The sequence below is a fragment of the Vulpes vulpes genome, chromosome X (genome assembly GCF_048418805.1).
Source record: "Vulpes vulpes isolate BD-2025 chromosome X, VulVul3, whole genome shotgun sequence".
NCBI classification, from domain to species: Eukaryota; Metazoa; Chordata; class Mammalia; order Carnivora; family Canidae; genus Vulpes; species Vulpes vulpes.
This window is the reverse complement of record NC_132796.1, coordinates 78,796,600-78,817,790: the sequence shown is the minus strand read 5'-3', so window position 1 is coordinate 78,817,790 and position 21,191 is coordinate 78,796,600. Positions and strand designations below refer to the sequence as shown.

The following is a 21,191-nucleotide window of genomic DNA, read 5'->3' as shown; positions in this document are numbered from 1 at the left end:
AAAAGACATTCAATGTCATGAACTATAAGAAAATGAAAATTAAAACCATGATGAAATAGCACTACAAAGGAGAAATAATATATGAATAATTCAGTTTCTCTACATCCTTGTCATTTGGTAGTGTCACTATTTTTTATTTTAACTATTCTTAGAGGTATGTAGTATCTCACTGTGGTTTTAATTTGCATTTCCCTAATGGCTCATGATGCTAAACATAATTTTATATCATCTGTGTATCCTTTTACATGAAATGTATGTTCATATCTTTTACTCCTTTTCTAATGGGATTTTTCTTCTAATGATGAGTTTTGGGTTTTTATATATTTTAGATATGAACCCTTTGTTGGATATGTGTTTTGCAAATATTTATGCCTAGTCTATAGCTTGTATTTTCAACCTCTTTACAAAGACTTTCACAAAACAAATATTTTTAATTTGAATGAAGTTCAAATTATTTGTATTTCCTCTCATAATTAGTATTTGGTATCAAGTGCAAGAACTCTTCACCTAGCACTAGGTACTGGGGATTTTCTTTTTTTTTTCTAAAAGTTTTATTAAATTTTTATTTTTACAATTATGTCCATGATCCATTTGAGTTGTTTTAAAAGTGTGAAGTTTGGGTCTAAGGTTCAACTTTTTGGCTATGGATATCCAACTGCTCCAACATCATTTGTTGAAAAAGTTACCCTTCCTTCATCGAACTGCTTTTGTTTCTGTTACAAATTAACTGCGTATATTTATGCAGGTTTATTTTCTGATTCTCTATTCTGTTTCATTAATCCATGTGTCTACCATTCTACCAATACCACAGCTAGGCTGACTAACTATAGCTATATAGCAGGACTTAATATCAGGTAGTGTGATTCCCCCACCCTTATTCTTTTTAAAAACTCACAACTGGGATGCCTGGGTGGCTCAGCGATTGTCTGCCTTTGGCTCAGGGCATGATCCTGGAATCCTGGGATCAAGTCCTGCATCGGGCTCTCTACATGGAGCCTGCTTCTCTTCCCTCTGCCTCTCTCATGAATAAATAAATAAAATCTTAAAAAAAAAGACTCACAACTGAGTTTCTAAGCATCTTCCTCTAACCCAGAATCTGAACACATCAACTGTATGTCTAAGTACTCAACGTCTAAGTACTCATCGCCAAAGATGTGAAATTCAATCATGAGGATAAAGAGGATGAGAGAATGGAAAAGCTTAATTTTATGTTAATTATTACAAAATCAACATTATTTCTGCATTATAGAATCTGTCATGCATGTATCTTAATACATATAAGTCATTTTGAGAACATGTTGGTGACTCATTGGATGAATATAAAAACAATCATTTCCGGGACACCTGGGTGGCTCAGCGGTTGAGCATCTGCCTTTGGCCCTGGGCGTGATCCCAGGATGCTGGAATCGAGTCCCACATCGGGCTCCCTGCACGGAGCCTGCTTCTCCATCTGCCTATGTCTCTGCCTCTCTCTCTCTGTGTCTCTCATGAATAAACAAATAAAATCTTAAAAAAAAACTAATCATTTCCACATCAACCTCTCTCTATATTATCTATGCTATAAAATGCACTGAAAAACACATCCGAAAAGACATGTGTTTAATTTATAATGACAGACCAAAGTCCTTCTGGAAGTACATGCTTATTGAATGCTGAAATACAAATTAAGAAAATAGCATAAATATATTGAAACTAGAATATTTTCTTGTGTATAAAAGATTTAGCATGTGTCAAAATAAAAGAAGCAAATATCCTCTTACATCCTGCCCATTGTACTTACTAACTGAAGCTGATTGCATCTTTACTTATGGATCTTTCCTCCTATTTTGCCCTTCCTATCACCCATCTGCCATAAGGATCCCTTATATAAAATGTTGTCTTATAAGAAAATCCATGGGGGATCCCTGGGTGGCGCAGCGGTTTGGCGCCTGCCTTTGGCCCAGGGCGCGATCCTGGAGACCCGGGATCGAGTCCCACATCGGGCTCCCGGTGCATGGAGCCCGCTTCTCCCTCTGCCTGTGTCTCTGCCTCTCTCTCTCTCTGTGACTATCATAAATAAATAAAAATTAAAAAAAAAAAAAGAAAATCCATGTGTGAAAGTGAAATATTTTTCTAGAGTAATAATTTCCAGCAATTCATTAATGGGTCCTGCTATACCTTGAAGCAGTTTCTTTTATGCAGTCTCCATAGTGCTGTATCTGTTTGGATTTGCAGAGAAATTCTGCAAAACTACACAGAGATCTCAGTATTATCATTGTTTCAGTCAAAAACAGCCTTAAATATAAGCCTTCTGCTTAAAAATTAATTTACAAAAACAAGAAAGAAGTATTATAGACTTAAAGAGCTGCAATCTATTTTCTTATTGAGATTTTTTTATTATTTTCTGAGCACCAGGCAACTATCAAAATAAATTACAATGTAAACAAAGCATAATCATAATTTAACATTGTATTTTAAGGTGCTTCAGTTACATCTTTATCTTATTCCTGGAAAAATAATAATTTACAAAACAATTAAAGTGAAAGTTGATTACAATATCAAAGAACACTTACATGATACAATTCTTTGCATCAGTTCTTTTATGTTGGAGATATAAGGTAAAATCTATAAATACTGGTTAATCCCCCCCTGCACTCCGGAAACTCCCTCTAGTGAAATATGGTACTTTATTTGATGGATATGTAGACTCAAGGATTAGGTCCCTTTAATCCCCAGATAACAGAGAAATCATACTGTACACACATTTCGTTTTTAAGAAAATCAGAACTAGAGTTATACAACAGTATATATATATAATATCTATTGCCATACGATTTCTACTGATGATGTCACTCACCAACATGGAGTATACAAACAAAAACCAACATAGAAAAACAATACATAAAAAGCAGCTTACTCACTAATTTCAACTCTTCCAAAGATGGTTTACTTAATAAAAAACTTTAACTCATCTATATAGGTTATACCAGTACATTTCCTAAATGCTCACTATTTGAGTTAGCAATTTATGAAGTAAAATTGTTACTCTCCTCTTTGACATCATTTTCCCTCTGAATTCATTCTACTCAAATTGATTCATATGCACTAAATACATTAAGTTAATAAAATCAGGAGTCTTTTTCCCTTGTGTTCTATTTCCTAATAAGATCCCTAAAATAAATACGCAATTCACTTACTCAACCCCCATCTACCACCACTTATAAACATACCTTTTTAAAAACTCTCCATCTCTTTGCTAAGTCTCAATAGCTATTCAATAGCTCAATAGCTATTAAATAACTCACTTAAAATCTATTTTATTTTTTAAGATTTTATTTATTTATTCATGAGAGACACAGAGAAAGAGGCAGAGACATAGATAGAGAAGCAGGCTCCCTGCAGGGAGCCTGATGCAGTACTCAATCCCTGGATCCCAGGATCATGCCCTGAGCCAAAGGCAGATGCTCAACCACTAGGCCACCCAGGTGTCCCTTAAAATCTATTTTTAAATGCTTTCTCTATAAAGATGAAAATGATAGTCCACCATACTTAATAAAGATGCTTATCAGAAGGTACAAGTGAGAAAGTAAGGCTTTCACAGTTGGGTTTCAGGGGCACTTGGTAGCTTAGTTAGTAAGTGTCTGACTCTTGATTTCAGCTCAGCTCACAATCTCAGGGTCCTAAAATCCAGCCTCATGTCAGGCTTGTTGCTCAGCAGGGGGTCTGCTTGGGATTCTATCTGTCCCTCTGTCCCTCCTCCTGCTCGCATGCATGCACAGGATCTCTCTCTCTCTCTCAAATAAATAAATAAATCTTAAAAAAGGAGTTGGGTTTGGAAGAAAGAGAAATATCGCAGAACCAGGTACTATTTTGGAAAGAGTTTATACATACTATCTTTATCTAGAGTCAAAGAAGCACAAATCCTGTAAAAGCCTCAATGATATTCCATAGTTGTGCAAAACTCTATTTGCTCACAGGAAATAGCTTAGTTTCTACATTATTATGATATGTAGAAACATATCATAATAAAAAGAATAAAATTTATTTATAGGGTATAATGTTATAAAAATGGCCAGACATTTTTAGAATAGTTTTCAATCTCTATAAAAGTGTATTTTACTAATACACAGGAATCCCTCTAGTTGTGTTAAATATTTTACTTGTCCATTTAACTTGTCCAATTAGCTATGTATAACAGGTTAAACCTCTCCCACTCTACCATTTCCATACTTCCTTTTCATCTTTAATGATGAATGTTACATTTAAAAAAAATAAAAACAAACTCAAAATGGGCCAAAGACCTGAACATAAGAACTAAAACCCTAAAAACTCTTAGAAAAAAACATAAAATAAAATCTTCATGAATTACATTGGATTTAGCAATGATTTCTTGGATATGACACCAAAAGCACAGGCAGCAAAAGTAAAAATATATAAATTGGACTATATCAAATGTAATAGCTTGTGTGCATTAAAGGACACAATCAACAAAGTGAAAAAGCAACCAAAATATGTGCAAATCTAATCTGATATAAGATTAAAATCCAAAATATATTTTAAAGCACTTCTACAGCTCAACAACAACAAACAATGTGATTAAAAATAAGACAAAAGATTTGAATAGATATTTCTCCAAAGGAGATATAGAAATGGCCAAGAAGTACATGAAAAAATTCTCAACATCACTGATCATTATGGAAATACAAATTAAAAACCACAATGAGACAGCATCTCTCACACCAATTAGGATGAGTACTAGGAAAAAATAATATGTTTTGGTGAGGATGTGGAAAAATTGGAGCCCTTGAACACTGTTGGTGGAAATGTGAAGTGGTGTAGCTTCTATGGGAAACAATATGGTAGTTCCTCAAAAAATTAAAAATAGAATCACTATATGATCCAACAGTTTCACTTCTGAGTACTCAAAAGAATTAAAAGCAGAGCCTCAAAGAGATACCTATACACTCAAATATTATTTTCAGTTGATCTTATTGTTTGTCTGTTATTCCTTGCCCTGGGAGGCAGTGGTTAATATATTTGTCTTTAAGTGTTTTCCACAAGTGCCCCCCAAGTAGCTGCCTCGGTCTTCGGAGAGTTATGAGTCATGCAAAATAAGGGCAAATCTTTTGAGCTAGTCCTTCAGGGACCCACCATACTGGTCAAAATAAACAACCACAGTTCTTTAAGAATGAGGCCATGGCAAAGCTTCTGCCAAACTAGAGAGCAAGGGAATGGAAACTAAGTAAGTTAAAATGCCACAAAGCTCTTTCACTGAGTTTCAACTGCCTTTTCCCTAATTAAGCATTTACCTGGTTGCTTTTTATTTTTTATTAGTTTCTAAAATGCCAATAAGTTGATTCTGAGAATATTTGCTAGTTTACTTGCTGCTTTTGTGGAAAGATGAATTTTTGGCATTATCTACTCTGCCATGTTCATTGGAATCAAGCCTGATTATATCTAAAAACATTTTCAAGCCAAAGAAATCAGCATAGCATCTATTAGTTAAAAACATGAAAAACAATGAATGAAGTGCCACACTTTGATATGGGCAAGGGGGCCCCATAATTTAGCAGACTCCGCTCTAGCCATTATTCAGCTGCTCCCAGTTCGCTCTAGCCGTTATTCAGCTGCTCCCAGTTCTAGGACAGAAGAGTCTGTGGGGCCAAAAGGAAAAAACCATCAGAAGCCTGTGCCTCCCCCTTCTAGATCATAATTTGAGTACCCAAGATCCGAAAATTCCCGTCCAAATATCCCCAAGCCAATTTCATGAGCCCACACAAAAATTCTCCTTCAGGTCTACTCTCCACCAGCCTTTTTCAGCCCACTAGCCTTTCTTAAGCCCTAATGAAAATTATTCATGTAACCATTTTCCCCATTCTCTCAAATATGGTACAAGACTAGTAACACTTTATTATTTTTATCCAATGAATGCCTTAGGGTCTGATGGTTTAATTCTCTTTTGGAACTCACTTTGAAGTGTTGTTTTGGAGGGAGGATCTTGCTATCTATGTGCCCACTGTTAGGTCCAAAGGGTTGTCAAAGCAAACTGGGGGTATGGACCATGGACAGAGCTTGAATGCATAGACTGGAGGGAAACATACATTATTAGAGTGAGGCCCCCCCATGCAAGACAGAGTCGAATATCAAAAGAGGAGGCCAGTCAAGCACTAGAAGTCATATTTTCCAGGGCAATCATATTCCTGTGTTAAACTATGCGGAGTTGGAGGATTCTAAACTGGAATTTAACTTTCCAGTTTATTATAAAGGCATATGTCAAAATATGAGAATACAACATTATTTGATAGTTTGTTAACTTGGTTTAAATTAAAGTTTTACACATATGGTATGTACAGTTGCATTTGTATTCTTGGCTCAGTCTACACAAATGTTGACACAGGCCTGAATAGATAAACCAAAACAATCAGTTATCTCTGCAAAGTCAATGAGGTTCAAACTAGATAATGAACAAATGGTAGATTTACACTTTATTATATTTATACAATATACGTAAATATTGTAAGATGGAGATCTGAAATTTTTCCGTTCCTCCAAGAGTAATAGGTGCAATGTATATGTTAGGGTATTAGCAAATTTATAAAAACAAGACCTAAGACAACTCCAAATCAACATTACACCACAGATAACTCTAACACAGTATAGATATTATTTCTAAAAAAATGGCTTTTAGGCCTACATAAACTGACTTAAAGGTAGCATATTTTCATAAATTACCCTTTATTATTAATCATAGTGACAACTAAAGTCCTTGCTAAGTAAAATGGCCTGCCCACAGTCCCTACACAAGGACAGCCGCAAGCAGTCATGTTTTATACTACATGATCCAGAATTCTCATACATGATTATAGGTAATCATAAAACATGAAGAAGCAAGGTAATTCAAAATTTGGTTCGCCAGTAGACAAGGAGGGGGCCAGCATGAAAAAAATAAACATACCAAAAAGATTGATTAAATTTTCTCCCATTTATTTGAACTAGAAAACAGCAAGAGATTAACCTAGGTAGCAATGGGAATGAAGCCAAGAGGTCATGATACAGAATGGCCTCAAAGGCTATGTTGGCCATGTGCAAGCCAATATTAAGAGGAAACTAAAAGTATGAGGACAAGAAGAAAGAACAAAATAAATACATATAGATAAATGGAATCTTGAAGCTCAAAAGCAAGTTATCTTCTCTCTGCTGGCTCACTATTTGGATGTTCTATAGTTCCATTCTTCAATAACCAACCCACTCATATCCTGGGATAGACTGGATATCTATATCTCATAACTCAGAGTATCTCTACTATTTCCTAAAATAAACAGACTGTTTCTCTAATCAATATTCAAACATATCAGGGCACCTGGGTGGCTCAGTCTGTTAAGTTTCTGACTTCAGCTTAGGTCATGATCTCAGGGTCCTGGGATAAGGTCCTGCATTGGGGTCCCAGGTCAGTGGGAAGTCTGCCTGTCCCTCTCCCCTTTCCCCCACTTGTGCTCTCTCTCTCAAATAAATAAAATCTTTATATATATAAAAAAAGATCCATGGGGCTCCTGGGTAGCTCAGTCAGTTAAGCATCTGTTTTTGGCTCAGGTAATGATCCAGGGGTCCTAGGATGGAGCCCCTTGTTGAGCTCCCTGCTCGGCAGGGAGTCAGCTTCTCCCTCTGCCTCTGCACCTCCTCCTGCTTGTGCTTTCTCTCTTGCTCACTCTCTTTCAAATAAATAAAATCTTTTTAAAAAAAGATTCAAACAAATCACATGGCATTCATTATTTTGCTTGAAAGAGATTATAAATGTTTTGGAGCACCTGGGTGTCTCAGTCAGAAGCATCTGACTCTTGGTTTCAGTTAAGATCACAATGTCAGGGTCTTGAAATCAAGCCCAACAGTGGCTCTGCCACTCAGCACAGAATCTGCTTGAGATTCTCTCCCTCTCCTCTGCCCCTCCTCCCACTCCTATGCTCTCATGCTCTCTTTAAAATAAAACAAATAAATATTTTTTAAAACTAAAAAATAAAACTGAAAAATGTTTGTGCTCTAACAAATGAATTATACAAAGAAATCAATGGTTTGAAATATATAGTTTCAAATATTCCTATTAACATGTCATTCAGTCTACAACATATCTTAAAGTGGGTTTCAACTGTAACGTGTCAGGAAGCATGCTTATTTTGCTTGCCAGGATACCTATTTTTTAAAGATTTTATTTATTCATAAGAGACACAGAGAGAGAGAGGCAGAGACACAGGCAGAGGGAGAAGTATGATTCCCGCAGGGACCTCGATGCAGGACTCAATCTCTGAACCAGGGATCACGACCTGAGCCTAAAGCAGATGCTCAACTGCTGAGCCACCGAGGCATCCCATCCAGGATATCTATTTTAATATGAACTTTACACAGGCTTCTATAGACTCTTTGGTCTCTTATGAATCTGAAGGAAAATGCAATGCAACTCATATTTTTAATATTATCAGCCATTTATTTATATCAAATTTCTCATACCAAAGGTTGTACATGCCTTTCTTTTTTTATTAAAAGATTTATTTACTTATTTACTTTTACAGAGACAGAGCATGCACGCACAGATGTGCAGGTCGGAGTAGACCTAGAGGGAAAGAAATCTCAAGCAGACCCCTGCTGAGCAGGGAACCTGATGTGGGGCTTGATCTCAGGATCCTGAGAACATGACCTGAGCTGAATTCAAGAGTCGGATGCTTAAAAGACTGAGCCATGCAGGCACCCCATGCCTTTCTATTTGACGTATATTTTCAATTCACCAATATATTTAAAATGCTGGGTATTAATGGCTCAGAAAACACCTATTTAAGTCATAATTAATTCATTTGCCAATCAAATCAATAACTTCAGATATGTAGATTCCAAGACCTTAAAATATAGTAAAATCAGAAATATCCCCGAATCTTAAAAACTGATATACAAGGTTGGTATTCCTTTTTGTACTGGTCACTAATATCTGTAAATAGGCCCATTCAAATAATAAATATATCATGCCATTTACCTGTTGGAAAAACATCTATAGATGCTGTTATTGCTATATTATATATCATATTACATTATAAATTCCATGAACTCAAGGATCCTATATTTTTTAGCTTTTTTAAAGATTTTATTTACTTATTCATGAGACACAGAGAGAGAGAGAGAGAGAGGCAGAGACACAGGCAGAGGGAGAAGCAGGCTCCACGCAGGGAGCCCGATGCAGGACTTGATCCCGGGTCCCCAGGATTAGGCCCTGGGCCAAAGGCAGGCGCCAAACCGCTGAGCCACCCAGGCTGCCCCTATATTTTAGCTTTTAAACTGCTTTATTGATTTCATGTTATGAAAAAAATAGTTTTTCCTAAAACTGGGTGAAATTGCCCTACTGGACAGAAAGTTTTACATAACTGAGACAAAACAGTGTTTAATTACAAACTTCTAAGTGGAAATATCAAAAAGGTTACAGAAAAAGTAACTTACAAAACTACATGCTTGTAGAGTAGAGGCCACATTATTAACCTCAGGGAAAACCTTAGGATTCAAGGTATAAGGCAAAAGTCATAATGATTATCAGGTTCAGGAGTTTAGAAGCACTTATGATGCCTCATTTGCTGCTCTTTAGTCTTTCTCCTGATTCCCATCATCTGCCCTATGAACTTTTCCACATCATCTCCCACTTCATTGTGGTCAATATGTCTGTTAGGTATGGCTCATTGAAAATTAGAGACAAGCCGCCTCATTCACCTCAGCCTGACATTTCCTCCAGGCTTCTGGCGTTCACCTCTCTCTCCAATCTCATGATTTCTTTGCATTCTGCACGAGGCCCTGTTCTTTTCTTTCATTTTCCTGCTGAGCATTTTCCACATTGCGATTTTTCACTGCTTGTTTCTCTTTGGACATCATCGCTTCTGGGCCTATCCATGCATTCTCCTCCTCCCAAATCTCTCCAAGAATGCACTGCCAAGACACTTAGACCTATACACCTGATCCCTCTCTGCCTCCTATTCTTTAGGGCCACCCCTGGCTCACATGCCCTCAGGGCCACAGGGAGCAGGTACTGAGAAGAGAGCCAGTGAATGCTGGGTCTTTAGATACTGTCTTTTTAACAGCTATATATTGACAGGCCCCAGCAAAATGCAGGGAAAGTAGTTGGGGCTCCAAAAATACTTGTTGAATGAATAATTAAGAAAACTCAAGCAAAATAAATATTCCTATTTCAAGGAAGAGTTATAAGCTTACCTAAATGTTTCTACTTCTCCATAAAGAGATCTCTCTAGTACAGCTATTATATTTCTACTCTCTCCTACATCATCACTTACTTGTACCTCCTGAGTTGACTCACTCCATACCCTCAATTTCTTTTGAATATGGGGTTAAAATAGCCAAATAATAAATTTTTCAGAGTACACCCTCCCTCTAATAAGTCCTATACTGTTAGTAATCCCTCCCTCTGCCCATCATATTTACTTAGTGCCAGAGATAAAAATCTTTACAGTAAATGTCATTACAAAAATTCCTTAGTTTATAGTAATGTCCTTCCTTTACTACACAGCCAATTTCTCACATATTTACAGGGTTATAACCTTTAAAATCAATATTAATACTGCAAACAAAATATTATCTGTTAATTGCAATGGAGCAAGATAAATATACCTGCATTATGAATGAGTGAATGAATAAGTAAACAAATAATAAATGAATATTAATGAGTTTTATCATTCTCAGCAAGCCTAAAAATTGGAAATCCAGATTAATGCATGCAATCTCATCTGACATCAAAACAAGAAAAACACAAAAGAGACTATTCTAGGTAGAAAAATTTCTAAATAATAAATGTCATACCAAAAAAAAAAAGTCATACCATGCTCATGGATTGGAAGACTCTACATACCAAATATGCCAGTTCTCCCAAATGGATCTATAGGTTTATTTTCTTTCTTTCTTTTGTTAAAGATTTTATTTATTCATTCATGAGAGACAGAGAGAGACAGAGAGAGAGAGAGAGAAAGAGGCAGAGACACAGGCAGAGGGAGAAGCAGGCTCCATGTAGGAAGCCCGATATGGGACTCCATCCCAGGACTCCAGGATCACGCCCTGAGCCGAAGGCAGACGCTTAACTGCTGAGCCACCCAGGTGTCCCTGTAGGTTTATTTTCAATTAAAATTCCAGCAAGGATCTATAGACACAAATAAATTATAAAATTTATATAACATGGGTTCTAGAATACCTAAAACTACATTGAGAAAAATGAATAAAGTAGGAGGAATCAGCCTCCTTAATATTAAGGCTTACTATAAGCTATAGTAATCAAGACAGTATTTTATTGGTGAAAAAACAGACACCTAGATCAATGGGACAGAGTAAAGAACTCAGAAATAGATCCACACAAATAAATTCATATGATTTTTTTTAGAAAAGTATAAAGAGCAGTTCAATAGAGAAAAGACAGCCTTTTCAATAAACAGTGCTAGAGAAATTAAAAATGGATCATGGACTTAAAATGGTAGAGATGAAACTATAAAACTTTCAAAAAATCTTTAGTATCTAGGGCTAGGTGAAGAATTCTTAGATGATAACAAAAGCACAACTCATAAAAAGAAAATATTGAATAACTAGACTTCATCAAATTTTAAATCTTTTGCTCTGCAAAAGATCTTGTTTAGAGGATGAGAAAACAAGCTACGGATTGGGAAAAATTATTTACAAACCACATATTCAACAAAGGACTAGAATCTAGAATATATAAAAAAATCAAAAACTCAATAGTAAAAAGAAACAAACAGTCCAAATAGAAAATGGGCAAGAGACAATGAAGAGCCATTTCACTGAAGAGGATACAAAGATGGCAAACAAGCACATCAAAAGATGTTCAACATCATTAGCCCTTAGAGAATCACAAACTGAAACCAAATTGAGCTCACTACACATCTATAAGAACAGCTAAAATAAAAAAGATAGTGACAACTGTATATGCCAATTGAGGGTGAGGAGAAACTGGATCATTCATTTAGGATAAGAAGACTACTATGTAACAGTTTAACAATATCTTAGAAAAGTAAACATGGAACTACCATATGACCCAGCAATTATACACTTGGTCATTTAGCCCAAGAAATGAAAATTTCTACTTACCCAAAAACCTGTACAGTAATATTCAAAGCAGCTTTATTTGTAATAGCCCCAAACTAGAATCAGCCCAGATTTCCTTCAATATGTGAATGATTCAACAAACTGTGATACATACATAACATGGAATATTCCTCATCAATAAAAAGGAATAAACTATTGATAATCAGAAAAACCTGGATATATTTCCAGGGAATTATGCTGATCAAAATGCTAATCACATAAAGTTATGTACCATATTATTCCATTTACATAAAATTTTTGAAAGGACAAAATTTTAGAAATAAAATTTTTAAAAGTTTTAAAAACTCATGGATTGCCATGAGTTAAGTTAGTGGGGATGGGGCATGGGGATGTCTGTGGTTATAAAAGCATAATACAGATATCCTTGTAGTATTGGAACTGTTCAGCAATTTAACTGTGGTAGAGGATACATGAATCTATATATGTAATAAAATTGTATAGAACTAAAACACACAAATGAACACAAGTAAACATGGTGAAATATGAATAGACTAGAATTTGTTTTAATATTAATATCCTGGTTGTGATATTATACAATAGTTTTGCAAGATATCACTACTGAGAGAAAATAGGTAGCTTGTACAAAGGATCTCACCATATTATTTCTTAGAATTGCATGTGAATCCACAATTATTTTAATAAATATTACAATTTTAAAAAGCCATTTAAAAAGCTGTTCACTCTGTTATAGAATCTTCTAAATTACTTAATATCAGCAATGACTATGACTTTTATTGCACATTTCAAATTGCCGACATAAATTGGGAATCTTAGTGAGATGAATCTATGAATATACCTTAACACAGTTTCCAATCTACCCACCACTGCCCAGTAATATTTATTTATTTTTTTAAAAAGATTTTTTATTTATTTGTTCATGAAAGACACACACACACACACACACACACACACAGAGAGAGAGAGAGAGAGAGAGAGGCAGAGACACAGGCAGAGGGAGAAGCAGGCTCCATGCATAAGGAGCCCGATGTGGGACTCGATCCCAGGACTCCAGGATCACGCCCTGGGCTGAAGGCAGGCACTCAACTGCTGAGCCACCTAGGCATCCCTGCCCAGTAATATTTAGAACTGACTGGGGTTAGAACTAAAACAGGACTTTGAAGGAAGAAAATGAAGAACAGTAAGGAAATAGGTACAATTAAAAAAAACTACCTCTTCAATGCTATTATTAGAGAAGCACTTTGCATAATTCTTTTCAATACAAAGTCAATAATATTAGCAGAAAGCAAACTCCAGCAGCATTAGAATAAGACATTACATAAAAATGAAATAAAAAATATGTGGAAAAGTATTTTTAAAAATGCAATCTCAGAATCTCAATGTAAATATGATTCAATACAATTCAACAAACATTTTATGAGTATGGAGTTTATGCAAAGCTCTAAGCTAGTGATAAAGGGGAATGCAAATTATATCCTCTAGAAGTTCACAATCTAGTGAGAAAGGCAGACACATATATAACTAATGATGATACATGGCAGACATTGATAAGTGCTATAACAGAAGTTATATACAATGCCATAGACAAAGCTCTGTGAACAATTTGTATGATGCAAAAGTCCAGAGCTATTTATGAATCAGCCAACACATTTAACTACACACTAAACTTCTAACCTTCCTGTAATGTGTCTTAGACATTGAGAAAGGAAACTGCAAATACATATTTCAAATGAGAAATATCATAATTTTAAGTAATTCCATGTAAATCCTAACATAGTGATAAGTTTCTAAGAAAAGAATAATTTTATTTTTCTTAAGATATAAAAAAATTTAAAGTACAATATACACTAAGAAGTAACAAAATACTGACTTAAATTTCTTATGAGTGATTTAAGTCATTTAAAATTGGGCAGCCCTGGTGGGGCAGCGGTTTAGCGCCGCCTGCAGCCCAGGGCGTGATCTGGAGACCCTGGATCGAGTCCCATGTCAGGCTCTCTGCATGGAACCTGCTTCTTCCTCTGCCTGTGTCTCTGCCTCTCTCTCTCTCTCTCTCTCTGCATCTCTATGAATAAATAAATAAAATCTTTAAAAAATAAAAAATAAAATAAAATTACTAGGGGAGGGGGATCCCTGGGTGGCTCAATGGTTTAATGCCTGCCTTCTGCCCAGGGCATGATCCTGGGGTCCTGGGATCAAGTCCTACAGCGGGCTCCCTGCATGGAACCTGCTTCTCCTTCTGCCTGTGTTTCTGCCTCTCTCTGTGTCTCTCATGAATAAATTAAAAAATAAATAAATAAAATAAAATAAATAAAATTACTAGGGGATGTTGGTTCAGTTGTTTGTCAACTATGTTGGCTGTATAATGAGTTAACTGTAAAAAGCTAGTGATTTTTAAAAACACATAAAATGTTCTGGCTTAGGGTTTATTTGACCTAAGGGTGCTCTTTGGAATTACCCTTGTTCTCTTATGTAAAAAAACATGCCCATATGTATAAGCTAAGGAGAAAAGATATTATGCCATCTATCCAGTAGCATCCCAAACATCATAAAAAGGGAATTATATTTTATAAATATCACAGGGTTTTAAATATATGAAAAGATGCTCAACCTTATTCAGAACATAAATGAAAATTAAAACCACAATGAGATACCATTTTTCACCTATCATATTAGCAGAGATACAATGTTTGATAGCACAATGTGTTGGTGAGGATTGGGGAAACAAGCACTTTTATCTATTGCCAGTGTGAGTATAAATTGGTACAACCTCTATGGAGGACAATTTGTCAATTTCCATCACAATGACAAAGGCACATACCATCCAACCCAGCAATTCCATTTCTAGAAATTTATCCTACAGATAGTACACTTCTGAAATGACCTCTCACAAGGCTATTCGTTGCAGAAATGTAATACCAAAAGTCAGGAAACAAGCTACATATTTCTCAATAGAGGATTGGTTAAATAATCATGGCATATCCATACAACTGAATAATACTGCAGAGCCATAGCTCTTTATGTACTAATATGGAATGATCTTAAGCAAAGTACAGAAAATGTGTAAATATAAGGAAACATAAGTAAGTGTGTGTATGTTTGCAAGTGCCCATTCTTAAATATGCATGAAATAGCTCTAAAAATAAAAACAATAAAAGTTAACACAGGGTGCCTCTGTGAAGGAGAACTATGAGGCTGACCACAAAGAGTGGGAAACTTTTAATTGTATAGACTTTTATGACTATCAAAATTTGAACCTGAATGTATTACCTAATCAAAAATAAATGTAAGCAGAGGTGAGGGGGCAGGGGAAGAAAAACAATCCAAAGCAGCACAGCACATCTTCCAAAGCAAATTACTACAGCTAATTTCTACTGTCTAAAAACACCTTGGGGTAGGGTAAGAACCAAGGGAACCAATTTATTTCAGTTACAAAATCAGCAGTTAATCAGGCTGATGTTTATTTCATGGTAGTATTATAATTTTTCAAGTTATCATAATTATTGTTAAGTATTGTAAGTATTTCTCCACTGAAGTTTCCCAATTAGCTATATGAGCACCTTACCTTTAGCAGATTCTCCAGATACTAAAGAGAATACCTGGTCAGAGAACTGACATTTTGGAATAAATAAATCAATACTGTGGACATACAGTGGAACTATATTACAACACTGTGAGGGTGATTAGTTTCGAATTAGTGTATATGGAATAAACAACTTTGATTTACTTATTTTTCCTTTGAAGACTATCAGTTAACTCTCTTTTCTCTCTCTCTCATTCTCACCCTCTCTTAGTCCCTCCCTCTTTCTCTGCCACTGTCTTACACACACACACACACACACACACACACACACAGAGTTTTAGAACTCAATAAAAATAAATATTTTGTTCTGTATCCTATGTACAATTCCATTATTGCACTCATCATCTATACTATAATTTGTCTCTCAACAGAACCGTGGGCTCTTTCAGGGTGAGGAGACTATGTACTAGTCAATCTTGCATACATATTGGAAGGCAAATGCTTGATGAGTGTCTCACAAGCCATCTCTCCAAACACTTTCTAGTGTAATGATCATTTGCTTATTCCGATTAAATCAGAAAAAATAACAGTGGTATCATATCCTTCCAAATTTTCCTGTTTTCAAAACTTTGGGAAATCCTAGTCTATCTGAACATTTGCATATTGGACTATTTAGATTTGACATTTAAACCAATGGACATTAAAATGAAAATATTTTCAAGGTATCCTTTTTGAAAGCATAAATAAAACATTTTCTTGGTCCAGTCACTCTGGAGATTCCCCCAAAAAATTAAAAATAGAATGACCCTATGATCTAGCAATTGCACTACTAGGTATTTACCCAAAGGGTACAAAAATACTGGTTCGAAGGTAATGTATCCCAATATTTACAGCAGCATCATCAACAATAGTCAAACTGTGGAGGGAGCCCAAAAGTCCATCAACAGAAGAATGGATAAAGATGTGGTATGTATATATAATGGAATATTACTCAGCCACCAAGAAGAATGGATTCTGGCCATTTGCAGTGGTCTAGATGGTGCTTGAGTGTATTATACTAAGTGAAATAAGTCAGTCAGAAAAAGACAAATACCATATGATATCACTCATATGTGGAATATAGGAAAGAAAACAGATGAGCATATGGGAAGGGGGTAAAGGAGAGAGAGAAACAAACCATAAGAGACTCAATGATAGAGAACAAACTGAGGGTTGCTGGAGAGAGGTGGGTGGGGGCTTGGCTATATGGGTGATGGGTATTAAAGAGGGCACTTGTTGTGGGGCACCTGGGTTGCTCAGTCTGTTAAACATCTGACTCTTGATTTCAGCTCAGGTCATGACCTCAGGGTTGTGAGATTGAGCCCTGCATTGGACTCTGCACTGAGTGTGGAGCCTGCTTAAGATTTTCCTTCTCTCTCTAACCCCCACCTCAAAAAAAAAAAAAAGAGGGAGGGCACTTGTTGTGACAAGCACTGGGTATTGTATGTGATGAATCACTGAATACTACTACTCAGAAACAAATATTGCACTGTATGTTAACTAAGTAAAATTTAAATTAAATTTCTTATGCATAGTGTACTGGTTTGAATAGTCGTCCCAAAATTCACGTCCATGCAGACCCTCAAAATGTGACCTTATTTGGAAGTAGAGTCTTTGCAGATGTAATCAAGTTAAAACCAAGTCATATTACATAGTATTTTCCAGCCCAATTGTAATGAGATAATCAACAAAGGCATAAAAATTATTTTCAACATTTCCCAATGTGACACTCTGAGCCAGTTTACTCACATAGATTCCAAATAAATCAAGTGCATTTCCATGACCCAGATTTTGAGGCAAGATCCAGATCCAGTTTTCTGTGAACCATAGAGGGGCCTTCACCAGGCACTGGCTCTGTGAGTGCACTGATCTTGGATTTTCCAGGCTCTAGAACTGAGAAATAAATTTCTCCCCCAGTCTATATTTTGTTACAGCAACCTGAATGGACTAATATATTAATTCACTCTATAAATACAATAAAGGAGAAAATACTATATAATTATCCCTGTAGATGCAGAATTTTAGTAGCCATTTTTGATTAAAACTCACCAAGCTAGGAATAAAAGGTAACTTCTTTAATCTGATAAAAGGCAGCCCATAAAACCCTCAACTAACACAGGGTTTCTCAGCAGTGACATTATTGACATCTTTGCCTGGATAATTCTTTGTCATGCAGACTACATGGGTGGGGGTACTGTGCATTATAGGATGCTTAGCAACATCTCTGTCTGATCATTACCCACTAGATGCCAATATCAGCATTATGCCAATTATGACGACCAAGAGTGTCTCCAGACATTGCCAATTGTCTTCTGTGGGCAATTTCCCCACCTTTTCGGAACCATTGAATCAACCATCACATTTAATGGTAACAGACTGAATGCTTTCCCCCTAATAAGTGGAACAAAGCAGAGATGACTAATGTTAACACTCTGATCTCTCTGCTTCTATTGAATATTGTACTGGAGGTCCTATCCAGAACAGGCAAAGTTAAACAATTAATAGGAAGAGAGAATGAAAAAAGTAAAACTGTCTGTTTTCAAAAATGGCATATAAAAAATCCTAAAGAATATTTAGAAAGTAACTACTAAAATAATAAAACTGGTACACTTAAATATATGTCATTGCCAAAAAATTAAATAATACCTAAAATACAATTAATTATACCATTGAAACGTAAAGAAAGATCCAAGAACATTAATGTCAATTAGTCTATAGTTGAAAACAATCCAAACTTGCACTGCCTGATTGCAAGCCTTATCACAGAGCTACAATAATCAAGACAGTGTGTTATTACTGTAAGGACTGGCAAAAAGACTAGCCAAACAGACTAGTGGGTCCAGAAAGTGAAAAGTAATTCACAATAGGGAAAGGATTATTTCCAAAAAAAAAAAAAAAACAGTGAAAGAATAACTGGATTTTCATATTAAACAAATTTTTTGACATTAATGAAATGGTGTAGGAAACTCTAAGCACCTGTCCCTCTGCAGAAACATCAAGAAGGAACTGTCAAAACCAAATCTGTCAGAACTCCGGAAACTGATCCAAAGTTGCAAACAACCAAACAAATGTTGAATCAAGAAAATTACAAACTAAAAGTGGTTGAAAAGGTGCTCTTGCTTGTCCTTACCCAACTGCCTCCCTGGCTCAGTGGCACTTTCCAAGAAGTTAGCCACATTCACACTGTGGGACCCTTGACCCTGGTACCAGAGGCAACAGAGTTAATTTCGCTCACAAAGAATTGTTTGTCTGGGCTAACCTGTCTGGGGACCACCTGAAGGACCAATGCAAGGCATTTATCTTTGTCTCACCTAACTTGGAAAAGACTCAGGACAGTAGAGCTGTAGGCACTGTGAATAAACACTGTAGGCTGAATAAACAGCCCACAATTGCCTGGGGCAAAAGATTGAAGGTGAGGCATATGGATAAGGTGCCAAAAGCCTGGGAGGAAAAGCAGTGGAGCTTTTCGGGAAAAATTGGACATTGAAAAATGTCCGTATATACTAAGGAATTTAAAAAAAAAAACAGGTATATGCCCAGGGAAGGACCCGTTCTCAGGAAAGACCTAAGAAAAACTGAAGCTTTCACTCTAGATTGTCTCCAAGCACAATATAACCAGGAAGTGAAAGCTAAGGCAGAGTTGCAAATGTCCTGGTTAATTTTTGAAGGAATGTCATAACACAGAACCAATGCACAGAGACAGGAGATTTTTTTCCCCTCCTTTTTTTTCTTTTGTTCTCCCTTTCTCTCTCTCTTTCATGGTTCCTGGCATTCAGAGATATATCTATCCAAATACTATCTAAACACAAGTTAAAGGAACACAGATTTCAATACCACATATGATAAGGGATAGAGTTTCTGCATAAATAGGTTGTAAAAGTCACTAAACAATAAAAAAGAGGAAACTGGTAAATGGCAAAGTCTGATTTTTTAGTTACTACACTTAAAATAATCAAATTTTGTTTTCAACCAAATATTACAAATTAAAAGGAAAGTGTAGTCTTTTTAAGTAAAAATAAATAAATAATTGACAGAAATGATCACTGAGGAAGTCCAGATGCTGGTTATCAGACAAAAACTTTATTTTTTTTCTCATTAAACTTTTATTTTAATGGGTCTCAAAATTCTGTGACAGATTTTTGATCAAGTTGTTTCCATTACAAAGTACTGGTTTTAAAAACTAATAATTTAAAACTGCCAAACACACATACACACACAAAACAAATGGCCCACAAAAAAATCCTCCTTTCCTTCTAAGGTTTTCCTATGCATTGTTATCATTAACCAGTCTTTTACTATTAAACATAAATGGCCAATTGACACAAACAGTTCTGAGACCGTTCTTCCACCACTGATTAAGACTGGGGTGGCAACTGGAAAAAAGACAGTCTCTTCAATAAATGGTGCTGGGAAAATTGGACATCCAAATGCAGAAGAATGAAACTAGACCATTCTCTTACACCATACACAAAGATAAACTCAAAATGGATGAAAGATCTAAATGTGAGACAAGGCTCCATCAAAATCCTAGAGAAGAACACAGGCAACACCCTTTTTGAACTTGGCCACCGTAACTTCTTGCAAGATACATCCATGAAGGCAAGAGAAACAAAAGCAAAAATGAACTATTGGGACTTCATCAAGATAAGAAGCTTTTGCACAGCAAAAGAAACAGTCAACAAAACTCAAAGACAACCTATAGAATGGGAGAAGATATCTGCAAATGACATATCAGATAAATAGCTAGTATACAAGATCTATAAAGAACTTATTAAACTCAACACCCAAGAAACAAACAATCCAATCATGAAATGGGCAAAAGATATGAACAGAAATCTCACAGAGGAAGACATAGACATGGCCAACAAGCACATGAGAAAATGCTCCGCATCACTGGCCATCAGCGAAATACAAATCAAAACCACAATGAGATACCACCTCACACCAGTGAGAATGGGGAAAATTAACAAGGCAGGAAACCACAAATGTTGGAGAGGATGCGGGGAAAAGGGAACCCTCTTACACTGTTGGTGGGAATGTGAACTGGTGCAGCCACTCTGGAAAACTGTGTGGAGGTTCCTCAGAGTTAAAAATAAATCTGCCTTACCACCCAGCAATTGCCCTGCTGGGGATTTACCCCAAAGATACAGATGCAGTGAAATGTCGGGACACCTGCACCCCGATGTTTATAGCAGCAATTTCCACAATAGCCAAACTGTGGAAGGAGCCTCGGTGTCCATCCAAAGATGAATGAATACAGAAGATGTGGTCTATGTATACAATGGAATATTACTCAGCCATTAAAAACGACAAATACCGACCATTTGCTTCAATGTGGATGGAACTGGTGGGTATTATGCTGAGTGAAATAAGTCAATCGGAGAAGGACAAACATATGGTCTCATTCATTTGGGGAATATAAAAAATAGTGAAAGGTAATAAAGGGGAAAGGAGAAAAAATGAGTGGGAAATATCAGAAATGGAGACAGAACATGAAAGACTCCTAACTCTGGGAAACGAACAAGGGGTGGTAGAAAGGGAGGTGGGCGGG

At 36.1% G+C, this 21,191-nt stretch overlaps 1 protein-coding gene and 1 pseudogene across 1 annotated transcript in view; both read right to left on the bottom strand.

Moving 5' to 3' along the window:
• COL4A5 (collagen type IV alpha 5 chain) overlaps nucleotides 1–21,191 on the bottom strand; it is a 270,709-nt gene that overhangs the window by 214,020 nt on the left and 35,498 nt on the right. The window lies entirely within an intron of this gene.
• LOC112932056 (protein BEX4-like) lies at nucleotides 9,493–9,876 on the bottom strand (annotated as a pseudogene).